The sequence below is a fragment of the Phocoena sinus genome, chromosome 17, assembly GCF_008692025.1.
Source record: "Phocoena sinus isolate mPhoSin1 chromosome 17, mPhoSin1.pri, whole genome shotgun sequence".
In the NCBI taxonomy this organism is placed as follows: Eukaryota; Metazoa; Chordata; class Mammalia; order Artiodactyla; family Phocoenidae; genus Phocoena; species Phocoena sinus.
The window spans coordinates 66,034,379-66,056,496 of record NC_045779.1 but is presented as its reverse complement, the minus strand read 5'-3'; positions in this window follow the sequence as shown (position 1 = coordinate 66,056,496).

The window sequence follows — 22,118 nt, the reverse complement described above, 5'->3', positions numbered from 1 at the left end:
CGTTATCATCATTTTTACCATTATTAAACAATAGGTTAGGCATAAGAGAGGTACATGATGCACAATCCACCTTTCTCACCCTGAAATATGGAACTTCCAGGGATGATCCTGTCCCATTAACTGGCAGACCAGTTAAGCCTAAAGAAACCACTTCTAAATTGCAATGAATTTCTTGGAATTTTGTGTGGCTCAAGTCAAGAGTTTGCTCTTACCCCTTATGACATAAATGGGGAAAAGGGGAGTGGAAGAATGAAAGGCATTTTCAGTGTGTCCCTGGAGAAAGGTTATGACTGTAACATTATTCAAGGAGAATATCAGCTGAACATAAAGTGAAGAAACTTTGTAAAAGGATGAATGTGGCAATAATGTACTTATTTACTTCCTTCCACTCTAATCTCAGTATTTCTAATTTCACCTATTCTCCAAAGTCCAGGTCAAAGAGCAAATCCTTTGGTGGCCATCCTGCAAATAATATTGTTTTCTCTGGAAACAGGACCCTAGCTTCCTGTTTGAAAAAATGCCCTTTCCTCAGCTCATGTGCTCAGAAGCAAAGCATGTGACTAGATGTAAGGCAAGGAGATTACTCAATCCAATCACAGGAATCCTGGGACTTATGTGAGACCCACCAGGAAACAATGCTCTCCATTCCACTGGACCTGAACCTGGGAGGGTACAGGAGTGAGGGGAGAACTTGTTTGAGAACACAGGCATCATAGAGGAAGCGAAGCTGAAAAAGGAGGAGAGAGACTGGTCCCAGTTGTGTGGCACTGGATCAAGATTTTCCTGAAGCTCCATTTCTCCCTGGATATCAGTTATGGAAACCATTATCTTCCCTCTTTTGCTTAAGCCCTTTTTCATTTGGGTTCTGTTGCTAATGACTAACAAAGCCCTTACTGACACATGTTCCATGAAGCCTTTCTCGATCCTTCCAATTAGAGCTGATTTCTCTCTTCTCTTATAGTATTTCTTTCTGTATACTCTTATAGCATTTCTCTCTGTAGCTGTCTTGTAGAACTTACCACTTTCTATCATTCATTACAATTATTTATGTATATATCTAATCTCCCCTACTAGAATTTAAACTTCTTAGGGAAAATGACTATTTCTGATTTGTCTTTAAATTTCCCATTTTCTACCATCTTTATTAGAGGGTCAAGAAATGGTATAGTGCTGGAAGAATTTGTTGAGGATGTCTTGGTTGGTTCCCCAGTTTTTTAGCAATGAATCCTAAACTTAAGGCCTAGAACTCCAAAGCGGTTGGAGATTTACTGAGAGTCCCTCAAATCTGTATGCACATTAAGCATTGCATAAAGAATCAAATCATTAACATGTCTCATATATAAAACGCTATAAAATGTTTATATAATCTACTGTGTTTGTTAATTTACTGTGATTAACAAAATGCAATTTCATTTAACTCTCTGAATCCATGGCAAGTATTATTTAATATTATTTAATGTATATTCTCTGAATTAGCACATACGTAGCTAGATAAACACCGTTAACTGAGTGCAGACAATAAACCAGACACTGCTGAGTAAACACTTTATATACATCATGTCACATAAGCCTCCCTGAACGTGACACTCTTTTGCAATGTCCTCCATGGGGCCTACTGCCTATAGCAGTGCTTCCCACTCTTCACATCAAAGCACTGAATAAAACACTAGTATGGTTCACTGTGGTCACAGGACAAAGGTGCTTATAGCTGGAGGTTATCTACAATGATTTGTGACTATTCTAGGTCCCACCCAGTCATCCTGAAGACTGAGGGCGTGATTATCTTGGCACAACCAAAATTTGTTCATGGCACTGCAGTGTACTATAGCCTAGTGGATAACTTCCAAGTCCTCAGTACTGAATACAACATCTTCAAGATGCCATTCCCACCTGTACTCTACAATCTTGCCTTCCCCTATCTTTCCAGCCTCAACACTCACATGAATACACACACACACACACACACACACACACACACGTGTACGTACACAGGTGTAGGTATATTTGCTACCCTACTGCAGTGTTGGACTCTTACAGGTTCCTGTGCACACCTTATTTTGCATTCCTCTGCATCCCTGTTTTCAAGTGAGGAAACTGAGTCATAGAAAGGGTAACGTGCCCGAGGTCTAGACTCAAACCCAGACAAATCTAACTCTAGAGTCAACAGACTTACTCACTGCTATAGACTGATTGTTATCACAGTTTGAATTTGAATCTTATCTTCACTGACTTTATTCTGTTTGAAGAACATGCCTCAGTAACATCATTTTTAGATCGGGCATATTTTCCCTATTGTCTTTTGAATTAGATTTATGAAAGTATTGGCTTAAAAAAAATCTTGAAGCTGCTGCTACCTGACTCCAGATGAGTACCGCTCTGATGTACACCTCTGCTACTTCATCACGTATGGGGAAGCTTTGTGGCTCTGCTCTTCAGAGCAGTTGCTTTTAGGAATTATAGTGTTATGTGATTTGAATCAAAATTATATACGAGAGGGATGATGTGTGTATTTGGGTGGGAAAGGAGCCTGAAGTGGAAGAATGGGCAGTAGCACGTGAATTCCTGTTATCCATCAACATTCTGTTAATGTGCCACATTACCCCAAAGATGAAGTATCAGGAGGCGGCAGAAACAATTCACTTATTCAGCTATCATCTGATACAGGAGCTACTTGTCAGAATCCTGAAAATGCATGTTGATTAGGCTTTGGTCTTCCTATGATAAAAGGTCTTATTCTAATGACACAGAGAGGTGGTGTCTGTATGCTCCTAATTCTTTTTTTTCCCCTCCCTCAGCCCTGAAAATTACCCACCATCACTGGAAGCCTCATGTTGTTTAGTATGACAAGTGCTGAACTGACTTTGATATCCAAAGACATGTTTTTGTTTGTTTTTCATTTTCTTTGAGGTTTTTCATGATGTAGTAGGTACAAAGTATGGCGCAGGGAACTGTAATTACAGAGAATACAAGAGGACTAGAGAGAGGGGCATAATTATATTCCTTGTAAATGCAGTGGGACAAGCAATAACACTTAGCTGGTCAGTGACGGCCTCGCCCTTTCTTCATTCTGGTAAGGTAGTCTGTCCCTGAGTCATCCAGAGGTGGTTAACCCCGGGGGATGACTAAGGAGTCTATTGCTTGTTATGGTTAAGAGAACACGGTGTGGAACCAGACTTTCTGGTTTCAAAGCCTGGATCTGATACATGTTAGTGTGACCTTGGACACTTCACTTAACCTCCCTGTGTCTCAGTTTTCTCATCTGGAAAAGGTGGAAAATAACAGAATATATTTCACAGGGTTGTTAGAAGAGCAGATGCATTAATATAAGTAGAGAACTAAGAACCGGACTTGGCACAGATGAAGAGCTGTATACATGTTAATTATGATCATTAATACTAAGTGCAAGTTCCTTATTATTTGTTACTTAGTGCCTCCAAAGAAGTAATGTGGTCTCAGCTAAACTTTCACTTACCCAACGCATTACAGTCCTGTTACTTGTGAAGCATTTGGATTAAAATTCCATTTGGGGCTTCCCTGGTGGCACAGTGGTTGAGAATCTGTCTGCCATGCAGGGGCACAGGTTCGAGCCCTGGTCTGGGAAGAGCCCACATGCCACAGAGCAACCAAGCCCGTGAGCCACAACTACTGAGCCTGCGCGTCTGGAGCCTGTGCTCCGCAACGAGACGCCACGATAGTGAGAGGCTGGCGCATCGCGATGAAGAGTGGCCCCCCGCTTGCCGCAACTAGAGAAAGCCCTCGCACAGAAACGAAGACCCAACACAGCCAAAAATAAAAATGAATAAATTAAAATTTCATTTGCTAGGCCATAGGGTTTCAGCCAATTTCCCCCCTCTCTCACCTACTAAGGTGCACAAACTCTATTTTTGGAGTCACCAAGCAGATGTCACAAAAGCAGGACGTTCTTCTCTCCCTGTTTAAATCAGTAACTATACACATGGAAAGGAAAGAAAAGGAATTACTGTTTAATAAGCAGCTACAATTGTGATCCAACTGCTTGGTTGGTTATTTCTCACACCCTGGGTTGGGGAACTGAGGTTTTAGCCTAAGGCAACAGCTTCAACCATATAGCTTAATTATCTTTTTTTTGTTGTCTGATGTCTGTGAATTTTGTGTTCTGCCCCATAGGACTCCCCATTCCAAAGCTTCAAATGAAACTGTTGCTGCAGGAATTTGAGTGGTTCCTATAACTTGAAATCTGCCTACCCTTCTTGAGCATTCTTGGACACAGAGGATATTCCTCTGGGGTACTTGTACCCCATTTGGAGAAGCACAAATGTGTGTATTCTCTTCTCTATATTATTTCCCTAAGAAATTCCATCTTTCAATATCTTGGCTACATAACCAACGACTTGCCAATGACTGCCAAGTTTCTATCTTTAGCCTAGAACATACCTCTGAATCCTAGACTTATATCTGACTCATGAACATATTCACTTAATGTCTCAAATGTGGCAAAAGCAAGCCATTCCACTTTCCCATATCAGCATATTCAAATCTGAACTCAAGAATTACCCCACCTTAAATCTCTCCCAGTGAATGGCACCACCCCCTATCTAGTTGTGCAAGTCAGAAAACTGTCCCTGCAATCCTTGAGGCCTCCTTCATCCCCCATAATGAATCCATCACCAAGTCCAATCAATTTAATTTCCTAATTTTTCTTGAATTAACCTACTTTTCTCCATCACTACCACTGTGTAGACCAAGCTGGTATCAGGCCTTCCAAAGACTCCCCAGAGTCTACCCTTGCTCTGCTCTAATCTGCTCTCCACGCTGCAAACCGGATTACTATTTTAAAATACAAACCCAATTATGTCACATATACGCTTAAAAACCTTGGGTAGCTTCCCAATGCTCTGGAGAAAATGTCAAAATTTCTTACCAAAACCTTTAAAATCTCCTGCAATCTGTCCCTTGCATATACTTCTCCAGATGCATTACCCATCAAAACCACCCTCTCCAACCCTGCCGCGCTGGCCTTCTTTGACTTCCTCTGCAAGAATGACACACTTCCTTACATTGTCTATGACTGCTTCTGAGCTCCAGTGGCAGAGCTGAGGGCTTGAAAGAGAAACTGCATGGCCTACAAAGACCAAAATATTTTGTATTTCACCCTTTACAGAAAAAAGTTTGCCAACCCCTGAACTATAGTGTGGTCATTCAAGCAACTGATTTTTTTCTGAGAACTTAACTTGTGCCCAGTAGTAGGTTAGCCACTGAATTATGTCATTGGAAAAGAACAGCTAATGACAGGAAATGGATGTTTTGACAGGCAACTATTGTCCTCCTTAAACACAGTGAATTTAAAATCAAAACCGAGTTTTTCCCTTTTACTATAAACACTTCCAAGATGCTTTTATCTTCTTACAATCTCTGTGCAAGATGCCAGTTATCTTTCAAATCATTTCAAACTCTACACTGCTTTATTAACAGAAATAAAATCTGCGTTGGAATTTCTGGGGACTTTGAATATCAGCTAAGCTGCCAGAGTAAGAGGAAAGAGGAAAAGAAAGAAAATAAGAAATGGAAAAAAAAAGAAGAAGAAATGGGGGATAGAGAATGAGAATTATACAACAGGTTGAACCGGAGATCTGATGGCCACTTCTAGATTGAAGGGCACACAATTTAGAATTAGACAGTCCTAAGATTTAGTTCAATGTTAAACCTTACAGACCTTAGATGAGGGGATGACTGATAAACTTCAGTAAAATAAAAAAGATTGAATTTAGTCACTAATAATAGCTTGACCAAGAAATTCACTTATAGTCTATGAATCTCAATATCCTTGTCTGTAAGATGGGGATAGTAATAAAAATACGTTTAGTGATAATGTGTGTACATGTTAGCTATAAATATAGCTTAAAAGTCAACAATTGCTTATAAGAAGTTAAGTAAATGTATCTTTAAAAATTATACAAGTATTATAAAGTATTAAATACTATATAGTTAATTATAAGTATACATTAAAATTAATTTTTATGTAGTTGATTTTATATAATGTTGTTTTAATGTTAATTCACTTGTATAAATGTGAACTATTTGTGGCTCATAATAAGGGCTCTATATATACTAGTTGAATACATGAGTGAATAAATAAATAAATTAAAATTACAGTGTAGTATAAAAAAATCAGCATAATATGTTCATTTCTTCTGATGCTACACATACCTTTAAGTCCCTGAGGACCCTGAAAGACAGGAAGTACCATACCAACATTTGGTTGGGGATGCTGCCTGGTTAATTGTTAACTGTTGAGAAAGAAATAGGCATGATTCATTCTTCTACCTAGGTTTATAAGTGATGTCTCTTGTGTCGTCCTACAAAGATGCTGACCTGGATTTTCTGAGTGCAGCTGCATAACCTAGTCTAGGTGATTTGGTGCGTTTGCTACTCTATAAAAGGAAAAATAATCAGGATGTGTATCTATATGAGTGTATGACTCTAGAGTAGATAGCTAGTCTTAGGGGATCCAGTTACTATGGGCAGCCCAGAATGATGGAAAGGTCATTGTTCTTTGCATCAAACAGATCCAGTTTCCAAGTTCAGTGCTCCAGCTTTAACGAACATTTGCTGTTGATGCTGTCCGACATACATTCTCCTTCTCCTGACAATAGTACCATGAGTGTCCCTGGAGGAAACCCTTCCCTGCTGTCAATTTCAACAGAAGTTGAGTCTATCACTGACTGCAGGGATGAGCATTCGAAGATATCTGTCTGCTGAGTGTGTCTGGGAGCAGCAATGCCTTAATAGCAGTGAGCACACCCAGGGCCTGTTTGTCAATATCATTTTATCCTAAAACGAACTAGGGATCCTTGGAGAAACAGTTGTTAGGGAGGGAGCGTAAAGTACAAAACGAGCCTGCAATATCTTGCACCAGAAAGTACAGAGGTACTCAGAGAATGATGGGGACATGTCAAAAGGAAGCCAGCTTGAAGGAGCTCCCATTGGCCCAACTGGATGCAACTGCAGATCAAAATAAATAATGATAGTACAGATTTGGCCCACTAAATAAACAGGAAACCACAAGTCCACAAATATATCAGTAAATAAAATTGGAACCTAAATAAATAAATACATATATAAATGAATAAAAGTCTGATGAACAACGGAATACTTAGTTTAAACAACCTCCTCAAACATAATTATTAACCACAAAGAAGAAAAGAAAAATTTACAGTGAGAAGCTTGGCAAATACCACCTTAATTCCAAGATTAAAGTTAACATCACCAGTAACATCACCAGACAAATCAATTTCGTGTGCCTCCAGATGAGGTGCAATGAGAAAAACACAACATCACTTCTACTACATTCCTGCCAAAGATGCAAACACTGAATCTAATCATGAGGAAACATCAGACAAATCAAAAATGAAGGACACTCTGCAAAATCACTGGCCTGAGATATTCAATAGTGTCAACATGATAAAAGTTAAGGAGATGCTGAAGAACTGTTCCAGACCGAAGGAAGCCAAACAAATGCAACAGCTAAATGCAACATGCGATTCTGGACAGGATCCTTTGGCTAGAAAGACATTATTGGGACAACTGGAGAAATTTGAATGGAGTCTAAGGATCAGATGGCAGTAATGTATCAATGTTACCTCTGATGTTCATGGTTGTGACTTGGTTGTGTAGGGAAATACCCTATGTATAGGAAACGCACAATAAAATTTCAGGGGTGATGGGGCAACAGATTGGCAACTCTCAAATGGTTTAGGAAAAAAAACCTGTGTTCAGCACTTGAACTTTTGCTGTAAGTTTGAGATAGTCTGTAAATAAAAATACTAGTAATACACACGGAGAACATGTCTGGAAGGACACACCAGAATTGCCATTGTCTATGAGAAGAGGGCTAGTGTCCAACATGAAGAGACTCACTCCCCACTGCTTACCTCTCACACTATTGAGATATTTTATGTTGGAAATTAAAAACTAAAACGGAGACATTTTAATAAAAATTTTAAAATAAAGTGTATACATGATCATGATAGAAATTTTGAAAATTACAAATATTTTAAGGGCTTGACCAGCTCCTTCAGTGATAATAGTCTTACTGCTATGCATCATTTTCGTCCCTTGATTTTACAACATTACGATCCTGTGGTCCTATGCCATACATAATTTCATATTTTAAAAATTAATGTCATTTTCCATACTCCTTAAAACTTTTAAATATCAAAAACAATAAATAAAATAGATTCTCTCCTTCAGTCTGCACCTTTAGGCTACTTAATTTTCATTGCTAGCACTTATCATTACATGACAAAATATATAACTAATTATTGTTATTATTATTTTTGGCTGTAGCCCCTGCACTAGAATGTTGGCCCCTCCTATAAGACTAGGGATTTTGGTTTATTCCCTGCTGAGGCTTTGATGCCTAGTGCTGTGCCTAGCACATAGTAAGTACTCAATAAACATTTATGTTAGAAAGATAAGTGCCAAGGGAATTTATTTACTTTCATGTTTCAGAACCTGTTATGCAGAAGTTATTTTCTGGGCTGATATTGATTAAGTACTTACTATATGCTCAGGCACTGTGCTAAATGCTTTATAAATATAAAAATTTAAAGGTTTATCAACAATCCTATGAAAAAGGACTATCACCATGTACAGATGAGCATCAAGAGGCTTAGGGATGAGTGAATTGACTAAGTTGGCATTTAAGGAACCTGAGATTGAACTCTGCCCTGACTGTCTCCTTGGCCTTTCCTCCATCTGTACCACCTCACTCTCTTAATGCCATGGCAGCCACATCCACAGTGGAAATTACTGGCCCTCTGCCTTCTCCCTGGCTCAGCTCTTCATTACCTCTCCTCTGGATTCCGACAGAGCTATGCTCTCGGCCTCCTACCCATCCTGTAATTTCTTTACAGATAATGTTTCAAAGAAAAACCAATGATGCCTCTACCAACTACTTTCAAGGGCTATCTAGAGGCTACAGCAGAATTGCCCAGAGCTTGTAGAACATTTAGTCCATAAAGGAGAAAGCAAGAATTGCTCTTTCCTAAAGCAATGAGTAAGGGAGCTAAGCATTCCTTCCACAGAGGAATGCTGAAGATCAAGCGTGTTCAAATGGACATCCATCTGACAAATAAATTGCACACCTAGGGTAGTAGGTATGGTACTAGGGTTATAGCTATAAATAACAAGAGCAGGTGGAAGTGGGGCCGGATGCTGAGATGAAACGTGAAAGGGGAGGTATGAGATGTGCAGTCAGAGATAGTAAGGGCAAAATGAGTGCAAGGAAGAGTGAAGTGCGATGGTAAAACTGAGGGTAGGCTTGACATATTCTAGAGATAAGACTGATTGAGAGGAATCATATCAACAACAGTGAGTTATTTTAAGGAATTAAATAAATAGAGTTAATGTTTATGAAGAGTCTAGTACAGGGTCTAGCCTATAATAAAAACTCTATAAATAGTGTATCTTATTAATACTACCTCAATTTTAAAGTTTTGGAATGCGCAAAAAATCACTGTAAACACTTCTCAGAAGCAGAGACACATCTTTCTTTAGATGCATTTGTATATAATATTTTCAAATGCCTTCACATACAGTGACAATCTCAGAATGCATTCCAAAATATTAGTATGGTTTTTGGGGAAGTCAATAAACATTCTTTCCTATCTCTTGTGAAATCTATGGCTCTGTTGATTTTTCTTGGTTTCACTTTTTAGGAGGGTTTTCTAGCATAAAATTGAAAGTATATCATCAGGGGTTTTACAAAGCAACTTGAATTTTCCAAACTAGACATAGTCTGAGGTTGTTTTAAGTAACCTTTGATTTCTTATTTTCCTCCTACCTGCTTGCTAATGCCTTTGTGCTGGTGTTAAGAAATTATCCCCTATTATTCATGGTGCCATCAATTACACCCTGAAATTTAGACTGAGTAGACACCTAAACTCAAAAAGCAAAGCAAACTTGAAATCAAATTATATATCTTTCCAGACTCCCCTCCCTCCACTCCCATACCATACAACCACCTGCCCCTTCAATTAAGCCTATATAAATCAAAAGCAATATTCACTGAATAAAAACAAATTGAGGGCTATTGTACACCATGTGCCTGACTGGGAACTTACTGTACTGTAATCAGATGTGATGTTATAATTCCACAGACTCACATGCCTAGACCATACTTGAACAGTGAGTAACAAATCATATAAGCAGAAATCATTGTAATGCCCTTCAAAGCAAGAAGTCCCAGTGTTCCCAGGATACTCTAAAATAGAATCCAGGCAAATCTATCAGACACAAACGTGAAATGCCAAGCTCAGGGGTTGGACAGAACACTTCCGGATGACTTCCTATCTTTCTTTACTCATTGTTCCTTCAACATACTCTGTATTATACAAATCTATGACCCTGCTGGTGGTCTTCTCTCTACTTGCTCTGCTTGCGATGCATTTCAGCTATCTTGTCCACTAGATGTCTTCGCTGTTATGTTTGCTAGAGCATCAGTGAAAATAATCCATAGAGTTTAGTGTCTAGAATTACATAGGCTTGGACTCAAGGCCTGACTTTGCCACTTCCTGGCTGCATGATAGGGGATGCCATAATAGGTAGTCCAGACTGTTTAATAAAGCTCTTAGGATACTAAGAGCTAAGTTAAAAAGGAAATGTTATCGGTTTTTCCCCTCCATTTTTTAAATAGGGAAACTGAGATGATAATGAATGACTTCCTCCAGGCCATACAGTGAGTAAAGGTGAACTAATGCTTTTTAGTTCATCATTGAGGATTCCAGGGAGACTTCATTTCAAACCTCTGGTTGTCTGACTACCAAGATCTTTGTATTTCACAGTTATTTGCATGTGGACCCTAAACAGGTATGTGGAGTGGGATTTTGGCAACTGAGAGAGGGATCTGAGGGTATATGGGCCTCTTCTGAGAAGCAGACTGAGTGGGAAGGTCATAGCCATTGAAAGCAAATTCAGGAACTGAGTCTTCTCAGAAGACATTATAAATCTGACTCAACCTCACTGAGGTTTCTACACAAGAGATTTAACTCACTGTTTCCTCTTGCCTGAGTACATAGCTTCGAGACCCCAATGCCCCACCATCCCCTCTCTTATCATCTAATTCATCACTAATTGAGCATATGCTATGGTTGTTTCTGCGACCATAGAGAAAAAGAAGATGAGTTTCTGCTTTCATGGAATTCAAAGCCTATAAGGGAGACTGACATAAACAAAAACTGCAGTCAACTGTGGCAAGTGCTGTAACGTACAACTCTACAAAAACAGCATTGGCACCAAAGGTGGGAGAGTTTCATGTGTATTTGTGGTCTGATGAGGTCCAGAGGTTTCACTGCAGGAAGACTCTTGAGTGGGTGTTGAAAGATAGTTAGGAATTCTCTAGGGAAATTGTACTATGTTTAATGATGACCCCCAAGAAGATATGCCTATACCTTAAAGCTTGGAACCTGTGAATATGACCTATTTTGGAAAAATACACTTTGCATGTATAACTGAGTTAAAGGTCTTGAGACAAAATTATCCTAGATTAACTGGGTGAGCCCTAAATCCAATGACATTATATAAGAGACAGAAGAAAAGACACAGACACAAAGAAAAAGGTCATGTAAAGATGGAGAAAGAGATTGGTGTTAGGCAGCCATAAGCCAAGGAACTCCTGTAGCCACCAAAAGCTGGAAGAAGAAGAAAGCACTCTCCCCTAGAGCTTTCAAAAGAAATATCACCCTGCCAGCATTTAACTTTGGGCTTCTACTGACTACAACCTTGAGAGAATAAATTTCTGTTGCTTGAAGCCACCCAGTTTGTGGTAACTTATTGCAGCAGCTCTAGGAAACTAATCCAGAGGTGAAAAGGGAAGTGGCATTTGAAGCAGAAGAAATGTGTGAAGTTGCAAAGACATGATGAGGACAGCTTAATCAGGACAGCTTCCACAGTCCCTAGGACTCACACTTGGATAGAAACCTGGACCAGAATGAAACAAAATGAACCACAGGAGGGTGTGTGTACCTCAATAAGGGCTCTGAGTTTTATCCAGTAGGCCACGGGGAGCTAGGGAGTAACATTCAACCAGTGTGCATCTTAGAAAGATCATTGTGGTGGTACAAAGAATGGACGGGAGAGAGAAACCCAGGGAATCACCAGTGAGAACTCTTGCAGTCACTAAGGTAACAAATGACAAGAAATCAGTCAAAATGATCACAGTGAGAATGCAAAGGAAGAGGCTGAGAAGAAAGATGTTTAGGAGGCTAAATCCACAGGATTTAGTAACTGATTGGATGTAGGTGGCAAAATGGAGGGGGAGAGTAGAGTTCTCCAAGATCGATGTGGGTGACTGGGCAGATGGCAAAGATTTTCACAGACTAGGAAATGTAGATAAGTAGATGAGGAGGGATAATTTATTCATGAATAGACATATTTGAGGTTAAGATACTTGGAGTAACATCCAGGTAAGGATGTCTAGTAGGCCATTAATACATGATTCAGGATCTGAAAAGAGAGGTACAAACTGTAGATAAGTATTTGGGAGTTATTGAAATATAAGTGATAGTGGAAAACATGGGGGCAGATACATTTGCTCAGGAAGACATGCAGAGCAGAAGCACAAGGATGGAACCCCTAGGTATGCAAACAATTTTGTCAGAAACTTCTGTGATTTCATGGATAATGCTTTCTACTTATGTTACAACAAAATGGTATAGCTTTCCATGAAACAATATGAAGATCTTCTTCATTCTTAGGCTCCAGAATTATTATTTTACAGTAAGAGCCAATGAGAAAATAAAAATGAATACATAAAAATTCTCATTAAGAAAAATCTCTCTCATAGAGCAAGATACACAATCTCATGTTTTGTTCCTTCTATCTGCTCTTTTTTCTTATATTCTGAGCTCAGTAACTGGCGCCATCATCCAACTAGTTACTCAAGCCAGAAAACTGGAACTTAAAACTGATATCTCCTTCTCCCTGTGGCTTAGCTCCAATTAATTATCAGGTTGAATCTATTTCTCTCGAATCGCTCAACTTCTCCCCATGCCACCGACTTAATCTGAGCCACCTTGCTCCTTTGCCAATAGCCTCCTAATTTGACCCCTCCCAGTTTCTCTAGTCTCCCTCCAGTCTATTCTCCACACTAGTTATAATGATTAAAAAAAAACCTTAAATCTGATATTTAAAAAATGTAACTTCTTCCTTAAAACACTTTCATGTCTTTTCAACACTCTTAAGAATAAAGATAAAAATTCATACAGCTTCCAACAGCTCTCCATGGTCTGACCTCAACCAATCTCTCCATCCTCACTGGGTGCATCTCCTCCTCTGTCTCTAGACTTCAGCTATTTTGTGCACTTTATCAAAAATGTCACACTCCTTCACTACCGCAGGGTAGGTATGGCTGCACTTCTCCTAATAAAGTCTTCTTAACCTTCAGGTCTCCTTGGGGAGGACTCCCCTAATCCTACTACCTCTCACTATATACTATCAAACATTCAATCTCTATTATAGAAATTAAGAGCATTTAATTAAATTATGTAGCAACTTGTTCAGTCTTTGTGTTCTCAGCAATACTCCACAAGGGAAGAAATTTAAAAAGACAGAAGAAATAAAAAGAAAATGGAAAGGAGGAAGATATGGCTTGGGCTCTTTTTGGCCTTGAAGCCTCTCAGAGATTGGGTTCCAAAGAGACCTAAAAAAAGCAGAAGTTGTGGTTGTTTCAGGGGGTTTATTTGCGCTATTATTGAGAGAAATAGGAACCTCAGAGTGAAAACTAGGTCACTTGATCAATTAGGATGATCACCAAGGCCTCACACAGAAACGCCCCTGCTACTACTACATCCATCGCTCTTTTTGCCCCCCAGCCCTTTCATTATTCATTTTCATTATTCTGGAAGACGTGGTGGAAGACACCGTGAACTAAGTGTGTACACCTGGCCCTTTATCCTGTCTCTGTCACCTACAAATCATTAACGTCATTTCAATAAGCATTTATGGAAGACCTATTTTGTGCCAGGATCTCTTCAAGGGGCTGGGTTTTCAGAGTCACACCCTCTGCCCTCAAAGAGCTCACAGTTTGAGAAAGACATGCAAAGATTACATGTTCATGAGGTTTAAGTAGTCTCTCTAAGGAGGTGGTCCATTTCTTCGTGTCACCCACCACTACTGCACTGGTGCCTCTTCATCTGGTCACACTACATGACTAGCCGGCTGAGAAAGAAAATAGCTAGGCTTCATTCAGTGATGGGTTGGCTTGGTATGTGGTTTGAAGCGGAAAATGGTCTACTTCTGAACTGAAGACACACTGACAGTGCCCCCGCCCCCGGAGCAGTGGGGAGCTTAATTTTCTATGTGAGCAGAGTTTTGGTACATGTACCCAATTATCCACTTTGTGTTGAAAGAGACGTGGCCTGAGATAAGGAAATATATGGACACCTGGGGCAGGAAAATGACATGGCTGGCTGGTCAGGGGTCTGAAAGAGAAAGATTAAGAATCAGAGCCCATTGATCTGGAAAAGAGGCATGAAGATGGGGCCAATTCCAGGGACAAGAAACGGGACCATTTTTTAATTGCAAGTTAATGCCCATGAGAGCCTTCAACATGGAAGTGATGCTTAACAACCAAGCGGGCAGAGTGACTTGGCCAGTTGACATCAACCAGCCTCTGTGGCTCATAGTAAAGGAGAAAGAGCATGCAATTGATCTCTAGATAAGTACGTTATTTCTCAACTTAAGTTGACCCCTATTGTGCCTTATATCTATATTCCATTCTGTGATTTCCCAGGCCCTTCTCCCAATAATTTCTCACTCCAGAAAGTAGAAGCCAACAAACTCCACTCCTCACATTTAGAACACAGTAGGATCTTGTAAAAGAAACAATGCAAGCTTTGAAGCCAGGCAGACCTATCCTTTGTTCCTTTATTTATAAGCTATATAGCCTTGAACACATTGGCTTACCTCCTTGAAACTTAAAGAGAAATGATAATGCCTACCTGTAGGACAGTTACAAGGACCAAATGAAATAATGTTTTAAAAAGGCTTAGTGCAATGTCTGCCCCACAATTAATACCAAGTACAGGTTAGTTACTATCCCCTGTAGTCAGAACTCTGCAGCCAGGTTTCTCTGAACCCTTGTTATCCTCCTACACCTCTCCTTCTCACCTTTAACCAGACTCCCAGATGCCTTTTTAAAATGATTTTATACCTAGAATGGTAAAGAGATCTTATTTTGGTTCCAATCCCCTCATACCACTATCAGAGAGAAGCCTGCATCCCACAACTTTGATTTCCTCTTCATTTTAGTCTATGACTCCCCAAAGCACCTCTAAAGTTCCCTAGAGTAATGGCATTTGAAATCTACTGGCCTAGAGCAATTGTTGTAAGCATGTAACAAAAGGCACTTACTTACTGAAAGGTCTAAAAGATATATATCATTTAATAAGGCAATTAAACACATTACCCAAAACTGCCAGCTGGGTTCCTGTGGCCTCTACACCAGCAAAATCGAATAACCCCATCTCAATTACACGCCCACAGTCAGCCCCAGGTGTGGATCAGTAAACAAATGCTAATACAGAAAAGACAACATGTACAAGGAGAGAATTATAACGGCAGATTAACATATGCAAGCCAACAAACTGTACATTCTTCAAATTAATAAAACAAACAATAGCTTATTGTTAGAGCTATCCCTTACAGCACTGAATTATTTTAAGAATCCATAAGGTGGGGAAACAAACTATAAAACAAAAGTAGACCAAAAACAGGGGGAGGGGGTATGAGCTGGATTCTAGCTTTAACTCCGCTGCCAATAGTGATGCTAAATAAAAATAGTCTCACTGATAAGAAACAAAATGTAAAAACTATCTTCCCATATGACTAGCTCTTCCACTAGACCCTGGACAAATCAACCTCTCTTTTCTAGGTTTCTATCTCATTTTAAAGATTAGAAAAAGGGCAAAAGAGAGAGGCTTGGGAAGTAAGAGGAACGTTCATTTCTAAAAGCCAATCTTAACACCATCATTTATTGAAGCAAATGTAGAAACAAAAAGAAAAGCAAAACAAAGCCAAGTGAGCAGTTGGCAAACAGAGCAGGTTTCACATAAACTGTGAATCAACAAATATGATGAAGTATCTATTATTTGGGCCCAGAACAATAGTACCTACTAAGGGGACATAAGAGCGTACTTGCTAAATTAATTGAGCACTTATCCTCAACCAGTCCTTATGAAAGGCCTATGAGGTGGATGCTTAGAGACAAGTGAGCTTAGTTTTCAGGACATTTAACCATCCACCAAAATGCTTTGGCTGCAAGTACCAGAGATCCCTATTCAAACCTGATCAACGAGGAAATGCATCACAGCCTACAACTGAGAGTGCAGTGGCCGGCAGTCTTCCAGGTGTCACACAAGGACCTGTTTTCTCTGTCTTCAGTGTCAGCTCCACCCTGTATCTGTACCACCTGATGTTCACACAAGATGCGTCACAGTGAGAATCTGAGCTACATGCTTCCTTGTTTCTGTCCAGCATGAGAGAACCTTTCTCCTCCCTCATGTAGTCTATCTGTTCTTTGCCTCAAGCTGCCAGGGTCAACTTAGATCATACGATAACTCCTGAATCAATAACTGTTGCTAAAGGATGTCACGTGCTGGGATGCTAAAACAAGGACCATTTCTAGAGCTGGGGATGGGGCCACTTTCTTCTGAATCATGAATATGAGAGGTGTATATGTGAACAAAAATAGGGTGCTTATAAGAGGGAAGAAGAGAGAATAGACGAAACAGGCAGCCAGTAGGTCCACTCCATTTGCTCAAAGCCCAATGCTTGACAAGTGCCAGGGCCAGCATTGCATCAGTTACAAAACTTGTAGAACCTCGGACCCATTTCTGCAACTTAGAAAACCACATTATCAGGCAATTCTTCTTATTACAACCCAACAAATCAGTTCTGACAACTATAACCCCAGAGATGCATTATAACCATATCTACCCAACAGAAAAGTCAGGTCACTTGGTCAAAAGACTAGTGAACTTATCAAGACAAATGAAAACAACATTTGAAATCCAGAAAGTCATGGAATAGCCAAAGCGTATGAATGCCATGCCAATAGAAGCCATTTGCTTTGAATGAGTCAACCGTGTTATAAATATATAACAACAGTATCTGCACAATAGTGAGTATTCATGTGCCATTTAGCCCATCTTATTATTACTGATACTTGTTCATGGTAAAGCAACACTGTTGTATTTAAAAACTGCAAAAGGTACAGAAAGCCTTTAAGCAATTATAATTTTTTTTAATGACTGGTCGTAAACAAAACACCTCAGCCTGACAAGCCTTCTCTAATTTCTTCTGGCTGCTACTGATAATGGTCTGTAAATAATGCTGTCCAGTGTCTGGTGTCTCTGAAATATTTAACACTGGGACAGAGATGAGCTGGCTAGGTGCTGGCCTCTTTTTAGCCAAGACCTAGATCCCAAAATATTCCCTCTTCATCTAGGGTTATAGCAGTTCCATTGAAATAAATACCCGTTTTCCACAAAGGGTTTTTTGTCCTGTGAGGAGAAAAGATAGATAGTGGCAGCCTAGGACAGCAAGTCTGTTTAGAGGACTAATTCCAGTTTGCTATGCAGAGGGAAATAAGCCAGGTAATTCAACTTTTGGACCATCTCCCAATCTCTCCCCCTGCTTAGGGTCATTACCATAATATACCTGGTCATCCAAGCTGGACCAGTAAACCCATTCGGGTCCTCTCCACTCCTGGGTAAACAGAATTCCATCCCACTTTCATCCTTCTAGTAGATGCTCAGTCAGTTTTTGGTGAGTGAAAGATCTTAATATAGTTTTTTTTAATTGAACTGAAATGCCAAAATGAGACACTCAGAAATAGGGAGTGATCAGGCTTATAGCTGCCTTGTTTCCTTAGTGTTTCCCTTCCTTTTTATCCCCCCTGCCCCATTCTTGGCCAGCTCTTATCACCTTCATCTGAAGTGTCATGGACTCGCCTTTCCCAACTCAAATTCTACTGCAAAATTAATTTTGTAAACATCTCTTTGTTCATTATCTTCCTACTCAAAAACCTTCATTGTATTCCCATTGCTCCACCAGAGGCTGGCAAATGTTCTCCATAGTCAGATAATAAATATTCTTGACTTTTGGGGCCAGATGATCTCCGTTACAACTATTCAAACGTGCCCTCTGCCATTGCAGTGCAGAAGCAGCCACAGACAATATGTGAACAAATGGGCTTAACTATGTTCAAATAAAACTTTATTTATGAATGCTGAAAACTGAAGTTGATATAATGCTCATAATAGTCTTCTTTGAATTTTTCCCCAACCACTGAAAAAGGTAAAAACCATTCTTAGGTCATGAGCCATACTAAAACAGGTAAAAGGCTGGATTTGACCTGTGGGCTGTAATTTCCTGACTCCCTGGTCTTAAAGCCTTTTAGTCCAACATCCAAATTCATTCCCATTCAGAATCCAGCCACTTCTTCATCATTAGCTTTCACTGTTCCCAATTCACCACCAAGGTACTATATTACTCCTGCAAAATTGAGCAACATTTTGTTCCCTGAATGTGCCAAGTGCCCTGTCACCTCAGCTTTTTTGATGATGTCATTCCTTCCACCCAGCTTCTAAGACTCAGATAAAGCATCACTTCTTTCATAAAACTTTTCCTAATGGTCTTAGCTTGAAATAACTTCTTTATCTCTTATAAAATCAATCTCCGCCTAGTTCCATGTAAGCAATTTACATACATTATGTCCTTTAACCCTTAGATGATGAGATAAGTGTTGTTGGACCATTTTACAAATAGGAAATTGAGATTCAGCATGATTATGTTGCCAATGTCATAACAAATGGCCAAGGCAGGAGTCTAACCCAGATATTTTAGACCCCAAAGCCCATGCACTGCTTTCTAAACTCCAAGTACACCACAGACACTAGCATTTTATTTGTACTTCTTTTATGATGCAGATTTCATTTCCACCCACTATTAGAGCTATTTGAGTGAATTTCTTCATCTCCTTTTCTAAAGTCTGGAATTCTTGAAGACACAGTCTATGTTGTATTCATATTTGTATCCTCAGAGGGATCTGCATAAAATAGGTGCTTAATACGTCTTTGTTGAAAGAATGAGCACCATTCAATACATACTTGTAGCAATGAATCGCTATTATTAACTTTTGGATTTGATTTCCTGTAATCACTACCCTTGATGACAAAGAATGAACCTGTCTTTTTTTTTCTTTTCCAGGAAGCAAACCCAGAGATAAACAGAAAATCAAAACTGGTTTCCATCAGCATGTGTGGAAAGATTTCATTTATGCTCAAGTAAAAACTAGACAGACTCAAATACAAAATGCATTTGGCCATTTGTTTTGAATTTTAGCACTTTATTTCAGGAAAAAAAAAGCCCAGAACTGTTGGCGTGTTAATTAGTTACATTAGCATGTGAGCACTGGGGTTGGCATTATATCCCGTGGGTTTTATAGACCCTCAGCCATCAACAACCACTGGAACTGTTGGTCGGCAGGCACAGAACCTACTCCCAGCCTCGCTTATGACAAGGTCATCCTCTGTTTCAATTGGACACTTGGGTCACTTAAAATGGAGCTTCAGTCTGGCTGTGGTATTTGGTAACAATGACAAAGACAACAATCAACAACTGCCACCCCGCCCACTGTTCAACTTGCCAAAGCTAAAGAGTGACTGATTTTGGGGTCTTCTGAGGTTAAGTTTGATAGATCTTTTCTTCCTTTAGATGTGAGGCCTGTCTGGTGATAAAGTTAAGAACTTAATGCAGTGAAGAACATGGCACAGACCCTGAGTTTTGGACTCAAGAACTTCCATTCACCCATATGTGTTGCTTTCCATGTTTCATGTGATGTATCTGATTTTTGTTTTCATTGTTTTCAAACTGGAGAAAAAATAATATCCTCTTTAGAGAATTTTAAATGAAGGTATCAGCATTTACACCATCCCTTGGACAGTGTCTGCTACATAATAGGTACTTAATTACTCTAATCACTGTCACTTCCTTCTTCTTTCCTTCTTAAGATATTATTTTTGGAAACAAGGACTAACGTCAGTTCATAAGTTAGTTGTGCGACAACAGAGTTTTGTTGTTTTGTTTTGCATTGCTTAGTGGCTATCGCAGGAACATGAATGAAATTTGACTGTATTCAATTGTCAATTATGTCACAAGAAAAGCCTATTTTAAATGAGTAGTAAGCCTAAAAGTTAAGACCCCAGATTTAAACTTGATGTTTTGAAAGCAGAGAATACGTTATGCTACAGATATACTAAAAGGCCCTGAGTTACAAACCCAAGCAATGGAAAGGGAGATTCAAGGAGATATGACCACTGCATGCACTGCCGTGCCATGGCTCAGACTCCAATGTCCCTGCTATAAAGCAAACAGTTGTTTTCAGCTAATTATGCCCTAGTGATGAGTCTATTCTATTCCTTAAATCTAAATGATAAGATTAAATCTATTCCCTAGAAAGATTTTCTCCTTCCACAACCTCCTTTCTTCTTTCCCCTTTAAGATAAATCACCCAAGCCATACTGTTCCCTTGTTCCTCTCCACTTTTCACCTCTAGTCATAGCTAAGTTAATACCTTCCTAGGTCATTTTTTTAAATTTCCAAACTATAAACATTCCCCTTAGCTAATTTTATTCTTTCCTCTCTCCATAATGTATTCAGTTATTTCAAGAACGTCCAGCTCCTTTCCCACCTTGCAACTTTTCTGAACATCTGCGCAATTCTAACTTCTTGGGCTTTCTGTAAGAGTAGGTCTATCAACAGAAAAACCTCTCCTCCATTTTGGGGGACATAATTCATTTGTATGACAGTTTCTACTCGGATATAAGCTATTACTGTAGTTGATTTTAGAAAATTCATAGCTCACTCGATATAGTATACATCATATAATCTGTTGTTTTACTTATTTCTTAGAAAATGTTTGTAATTGTTAACATATACTTACTATTTGGGGATTTTTAACTTCTTGAAATTCTCAGTGACCAAGAAGGGCATACCGTCAGTGGCATCAGCCAATATGGTTGTTGACAATTAACAATTAGATATGAGTGGCTTCCATGGTTGGCGTTTGGAGTGATGGGTATCCTCCTTGACAGTTTTTCTACCAACTGGCATGTTCTCACAAAAGCTAGTCTCTGAGCAAATCTGGTCAGGTATTCAAATGTTTACTAGTAAAGCAGTAACCAAACAGTCATTTAACGAATTGTGCAAGCCTGATAATATCTCTGCTCTCTCACCTTTTCTGTACTCTGACACATGCATTTGATGAAAGGCTTTCCCGAGGCAGGTACACAATAGTCTAGTGGCAGGATTCAGCTAACACTCCGGTAGAGACGAGGTGATGGAATCCTGCATCAGGAGCTACACACAGACCCTGATGGAATCCCAAGGGCAAGGCTTTATCCTGAAGTGAAGAAATTTTATCAATAGATTTTATAGCATGCAAGGGCAAAACGCCTTGTAAGCCATCTGGACAATCTATGTATCTTGGACCCAGTCATTGCACCAATTTAAAAATCATGTCTAACATCCATTGTACTAATTAACAAACTTTCTGGTGTTGATAATTGATAAAAGAAAGTTGAAATCCTTCTAAAAGAACTGCTAATCTGTGGGCAACTAATTTAGAGCTTATATTGTCTATTAAGGCGTTTCAAACATTAAACTAATTAGAATGGGATTAAAACACTTGCACACGCACATACACACACCATCAACAACGATAAATTACAGATAATGTAAAACTCTTGAAAATTCCAAAATCCAAAGAATTAAAATTCTATACATTCTTAGATTCTTGTCTTTGTACACAAGAGGTCTTATGCAGATTCACAGGTTAGAGATGGGCATGAGGGAGCTACAGTAAATATAGTATGTGAGCCAAGCCCTAGGAAACTAACAGTAGACTTTACTGTCATTTGGTAGTAGGGAAATGCTGAAGATTTTTAATTGGGAGGAGTTCCCTAATTTCATACCCATGCTATAAGGGTATGAAATAAGGGGCCAGGGATTTGGGGCCATAGCAAGTATAGGAAAAGAAGAAAATTTAAGTAATCTGAAACTAAGAAAAAAAATATGAT